This window comes from Helianthus annuus, chromosome 8 (genome assembly GCF_002127325.2).
Source record: "Helianthus annuus cultivar XRQ/B chromosome 8, HanXRQr2.0-SUNRISE, whole genome shotgun sequence".
Lineage (NCBI taxonomy): Eukaryota > Viridiplantae > Streptophyta > Magnoliopsida > Asterales > Asteraceae > Helianthus > Helianthus annuus.
Window position 1 is genome coordinate 121,927,113 of NC_035440.2, and position 6,351 is coordinate 121,933,463.

Here is a 6,351-nt window from a genome sequence, read left to right on the forward strand (position 1 = left end):
CTTTTATTTTATAATCTTACATATTTTGTTTCAAAAACCGAAATAGTCAAAAAACCGAACCGAACCGATGTAAAACCCGAAAAAACCGAAACCGAACGGTTTTCAAAAACCGAAAACCGACATTTCGGTTTCGGTTTTAGTTTTGCTCAAAACCCGAACCGAACCGAACCGTGCACACCCCTAATTGAAAGTTTTGTAAAACTGAAAGTTTAAAATTTTGAACCAAAAAATAACGATATTAAAAAACGTATAATCTATATATGATAATAAGCAAGTTGAATGAATAGTCATTTGACGTGATGTTTTCTAATTGGACTTTCTGGGCGGTCTCTTTTTGTGCCTTTTGCTCTCTCCACGTTACTACCAGATCCACATGTGGCTCCTCCCAGCATTCTTAAAAAACAAACATTGAACGTATTGAGAAAGAGAGAGAAAGCGAAGCTAGAATAAAGAGAGAAGGGCGATCGGGATCCTTGCCTGGTGCCAATCGGCCATAACTTCCGGCCGTCTGCTAGGTTATTGTGGTACGTCTGGCTTGGTTTTCTCCAGGTCGCCGGACCTGGAGCAAAAGAGGGCTGAGGCAAAGAAGGTAAGTTTTCGACACCGATCTTTGGATTAAGTTATGTATACATCTAAAGCTAATTCCAGTGACTGTAGGTGGTTTCACGGCGGTGGTTGTTGTCATCGTCTTTGACTTGAACCAGTTTCGCTGATATTGGCCAGGCCAAGTGTTGTGAGGACTCACCACTTCATAGTCGATTGAACTTGACTCTGATTGGTAATTCAAACGTCATTTTTTATTTTTGTAAACCATGGATACGAGTGAAATTGCTAAATTGAATTTGTGATTTTGAATTTTAGATCGATTTTTTTTACTGGATCGGTATGCTCTAGTCCACTCCTAAATCCTTTATCTCGCTGTAGCATCTCATCGTCCATTTTCTTGATTGATTCTTCTCAGACTTCGTGCAAATAAACACATGTTAGAGCTCTCATAAAATCGTCCAAAGATGAGGTGAGTTTCTCTTTTGTTCACTTCCTGTGTATACGGTTGTTGGCTCACTATATTATGTGGGGCTCTCTTAACTTTTCTGTCGTTAATACTTGATTTTTGTTCAACAAAAAACTAAAATGTGTAAAAGTAGTGTATCATTTGCAATGTAAAATCATGCACACCAACTCTTAGTTTAAATGCCTGTGTGGGTTCTTGGTGATATTCACTCATTTAAATGCATGTTTTCATCTCTGAATCATGTATTGAACTCTTTAAAGTTATGTATCTAAGATCAGATTAATTTTAATCAATTTTTCAAACCGTGTACTGAACTTATCAGGTAATCGGTTATGAATTTGGATTAGTTGGTGTTTCGTATCATTTTTTGAAAACATATTGTCTCATTTTGTTGTCACCATCGATAAAGAAGATACTATCTCCATTCAAGTAAAGTTTGTTTTAATGCGTTGAATGTCTCATAATATATTTTGCTTCAGAAAATAAACTGCTTTACAACTTGAAGTTTAGCTAACATTCAAAGTCAAACTCTTCTTTTTGTTATATTAGTGTCATGGGGTTGTAGAAATTGTCATTAGTGGTTCAAGAATTGAAGACCATTAATTTAAATATTTTTAAAACCATAATTAGTTAAAAAATTTTGTTCAATAACACTAAAGAAAATTTATAAAATGAAGTTTAATGATGACAGAGATAGTAAACTTCCTCGGTATAGCCACATGTTTGAAGTAGCATAAGTCTTGCTTAAGTGGTGATGAACTGTTAATATTATTAAAATTGTGTTATTCCTTTCATGTTATGAACTACTCAATCTTTACATTTGGGGGATGAACATGCATTAATTTTAATAATATTGTTATTAACAACCATCACTTTAGAACATCTATTGTAATATGATTATTCATCTACATAAGAGCAAGTTATCTTAGATCAAGATAAGTATGATAAGTATAATATTGTTATTAACAACCATCACTTTAGAACAGCTATTGTAATATGATTATTCATCTACATAAGAGAAAGTTATCTTAGATCAAGATAAGTATGATCTCAGAACTAGATTTGGGCATTTTGCAGTTACTATCACAGATATATGTGTTATATTAATGCATCTGATATGGATGTAGATGATCATTTATATGCTAGGTTGTGTATTTTGTAGGCTTACAAACTTGCTGAAGATACTAAGGCAAAAGGTTGGATTAGCAAGCAATTTCAATTAGGGTTACTGATTCTCCTCTTTATTTATGATTATTGTTGCTATTACTCAATAAGGTTTTTATTTATAAATTATAACTTGCAACAAAAAAATGATTCATTAATCTATATAATTCTACAGGTGTTGGATGGCGAGGAAAGTGTCTACCGATGTTGATTACCGTCTTGCATCGGAGCACCGGTACCCTGTGAAATATAATGATTTCTTTCATGTGCTCAACTTTCTTGATGTTGAAGAGAGTTGGCCTAAATCGTTACTGGAAAATGCTAATCTTTCACGTTGTATTCTCGCCAGAGATGCCGGGGATAGCGCTGCAAGAAAACAGATGCAAAACAAAATTGAACCTTGGCAGGACGGGTCAATTTGGGTTGTGTTTATTTCAAATAGATCAAATATAAATTTAGCTAAAAGATGTGTGATAGATGTGGGAAGTTGTTGTTGAGCATGTTACAAGATGTGTGACAAATGACAACAAGTTATACTTGTATTGCCCTCAATTTTAGAAAAAAGACAGTGTTGTGTTTAATGTTGTGGGATAAGATCTTGGACTTCTTTCAGATTGCAAGTATGTTGTTTTCGACAAGCTCTCGGAAACCGAAAAGGCTAGCTTCTCAGTTAATTAATAATTTTCTGATTAAAAAAGTGTTTTCGACCTCCTGTACTTATAAATGGGCCGATTTGGGTTATGTCTCTAATGGGTCAAACAGGTAACGGGAAGGTAATAGGAAAATGACACGGGTCAAATGGACTGAAAGTCTAAACTCTGTTTTGAGTGTGTAAAACCTTAACAATCTAACGGAGATGGAAGCAGACAACTGATGGAGGGTGTGAAACCTGAGTGTTAACGTGCTTATCTGGTGTGATTTATTGTCGTTTAAGTGATTATGTACATGGAATATGTTCACTACGTGTGTTTTTGTTTTTACAAGAAAACGCGTAATACGACGCAGATTAGAGAGTTTAATGATAAAACGGAACAAGCAAGGATGTTTATCATGAGGGTTTGCATTATTCGGAACTTGTTCGGGTCGAGCTATAGCTTGAAAACACAAGAAACACGATACAATGAAGTTGAGGGGCTTGGATGTCATTAGTTGAAAGTTGAATGTATGAGAAACAAGGGGCCAAAGGATGAAACGTAGCTTATGGGTTATCTAGTGTAGCATACGGACAGGTATGGAACAACAACAGCAAGTTTAGAACGTAAGCTACGGTCTTAACTCGTAGCTTACGGTTGGGCGAAGACAAAATAAACAGAAATTACGGACCGTAACTTACGGTTCGCAAACGTAAGTTACAGCTGATTATAAAGGATGCACATGTTGGAACATTGATTGAGCCGCCATATTGAGAAGGATTAATAGAGAGCTCAACATAACATCATCAATCACGTGAGGGGGGCTTTTTGCACAGTTTCATCCACATGCACCTGAGGGTTTGAGGATATTAATAACATCATCAATCACGTGAGGGGATCAATTTTGATATATCAAAAACGATCATCATCTTCGATGGCAGACAGGAGGGGCACGGAGAAGAGAGAAGCCTACGAAGATCAATCTTACCACATGATCGGTTAAAACTCTTATGGTTTCCTCCGGATGGAGGGTTTTTGTAAGTTAGATGAAACTATGTGTTTGATACAATCGTTTTAACTTGGTGATCTAAGCATTCGATGCTTTTCACCTTGATTTGATTTATTGGTTGTAAACAGTTACGTTTATTTAAACCTTAATTTCTAAGCATTCAGTTCCCGAGAGTTCCAGTAATTGGGATATATTTGACATGGGGTTAGGGTTTGTAAATTGTAATTGATAATCATTCGATAACCTCCCGTTATGTATTGACCGGAGTACTTAGTCGTTGGTTATCACAATTAATTAATCGAGTTTAATACCTATGTCTATATAGGTTACGATTAAACACAAAGTGGAAACTAACTGCAAAACCTGAAATCTGGAGGAACCATTTTCTTACCTATTGATTCAAATCTTAGTTTTTGTTCGTTAACTTAGATAATTCTTTTAATCAATTAAATCCAACAATTGAGTTTTACTTTTTAATAGTTGTTAATCAAAACTGAGCATTATACACTTTCCACAATCCTCCTCTGGTTCGATATCCGACTTACCCTATCTACTGGTTTAGTTAGTTTTTGCATGTCACTAACGACAGACATCAAAATGGCGCCGTTGCCGGGGAGGCGTGCGCAAAGTGTTTAGTGTTAAGTTTTAGTAAAAAAAAAATTTTAAAAATTAAAAAAAATAAATTTAAAAATCCCAAAAAGATTTTTCTTTGATGTTCGTGATTTACACTTGGTAATTGAGTTGTGTTGTGCAAGATGACAGAGCATTACACAAATTTCAGCTTTTCTACGTGTATATTGTGCGGGGGTCCACGCCATCCGTGTATCGGTTGCCACGAGGCCCACTACAGGAGAGCACATGGAAAACCGGTGTCTTATGTTTCACAGCTTCCACCTCCATCATACGCTGATGATTATGACCTAGAGATGGAGGATGATTATTACTCTGACGGATGGGATCGGGACGAGGATGCTTATTATGAACCAAGGACGGATGGACGATGTTTCTGTTGCGGTCGTAATCATACTTCTGTTTATGAAGATGTGTGCGCGGTGTATTTGGAAAATCCAGAGTATTGGAATAAAAAAATGATGGATGCGTACATCTCAAGTCCGTATCAGGGATACCGACAGTATCATCCCGAGGAATATCCTGAGCCCGAGGGTGTCTATGCTTATCAGACCGAGGAGGAGAAAAAGCTTGCTATGTTGGAAGCGAGTTTGTCCAAACTCGAGCAGTATTTATTAGCACCCAACCTTTCCGATGAAGATCGAATCAGCTGCCTAGTTTCCAAGTGTCAAAAGTTAAAAATGAAGATAGAAATAGAAGAGCGTCTCTCACCATTACCTGTTGATATTAGAGATTATTCTCACATGGAGGAGGAGGTTGTGGAGGATAATACCACACCAATGAATCCTTTATCTGATGAAGAGTCACTGATGGATCAGATGGTGTGTGAGGATGAGGAGGCAGAGCAGTCTGATGAGATGAATGCGTGTACCGAACCTCTCCCCATATCAATCATTCAAATTAATAAGTGTGGGGAAGAGGGTTCGAGGAAGAAGATGAGAAGGGTGAAACAACAAGACATCAGGGTATATTGCATGAAGTGGATTAGCGAAACCCGCAGGTGCAGTCTGAACATGCCAATTATACTGACGAATTTATGGAGATGGCATGTAAATTTCCATGCATTCATGGGAAATGTTGTGGGTAAGTGTGCATTGAGACCACCGTAGCGCATAGCAGGTACGGTCTGGCTGAAGACCTAAAACTTAGCGCTCTCGGGAGGCAGCCCGAGGATGTAGAGTTTGTACTTTGTTTTTGTTTCGTTTTGGTGTGTTTGTGTTTTGACAGGTTTCTACGTTCCATCTCCACGGATGCAATGAATCAAGTGTGGGGATGTTTGGCAACATCCCCGGTGAGATCTCAAAGAATCTATGAGGGGCGTATGTTCCGGTTAGATCGCATCAGCTACACCAATACAGACACTCACTTGTTTTCTGATCAGGTGCATGTGTTTATCTATCTTATGTTTTATTTGTTTTCGTGTATTTGGTGGTGTGAAATTTTTGTGTTGGGAGTGGTTTCCTTGTGTTGAGTCGAGTTGGTTATTAGCCGTTCATGGTCTGTAGGTGGTATTTCTCGAGTTAGATTATAAATTGCACCATACATTGGGGACAATGTATCCCAAGTGTGGGGATGCGGTAACTCGAGAGAGGGTTGGTAGGATTGATGATCTTAAATGCTTGAATTGGTTGAAATTGGTAAAAATTGAAAAATTTAAAATTTTTTGTCTCAATTATGCTAAAACTACATGAAAACCAATATTTTCAATCGCTAAAGGGTTCCTACTGATATTAAACTAACTTAGATCCCTAGTCATGGTTGTCCCTTTAAGTTTCGTGAGAGTTTTTCTGACAAGTTTTAGAGAATAATTAAAAAGAGATGCCTAACTAGGGGTAACATGCTTTAGGAATTCCACATGCTACGTGTCGGCAACCTATATTCCTTTTGTTCGGTGAGATATTTGA

At 37.2% G+C, this 6,351-nt stretch overlaps 1 long non-coding RNA gene across 5 annotated transcripts; it reads left to right on the forward strand.

Moving 5' to 3' along the window:
* Positions 1 to 307: 307 nt before the first annotated feature.
* Positions 308 to 2,936, forward strand: LOC110905599. 5 transcript variants are annotated; one of them, XR_004863907.1, is made up of 6 exons: positions 308 to 589; positions 658 to 778; positions 862 to 1,015; positions 2,175 to 2,208; positions 2,352 to 2,411; positions 2,526 to 2,936. It is a non-coding gene; the product is annotated as an uncharacterized LOC110905599 (long non-coding RNA). The 5 variants fall into 5 exon arrangements; XR_004863906.1 differs by having other exon boundaries at positions 649 to 778; positions 2,352 to 2,936; XR_004863905.1 differs by having other exon boundaries at positions 2,175 to 2,236; positions 2,352 to 2,935.
* Positions 2,937 to 6,351: the final 3,415 nt, after the last annotated feature.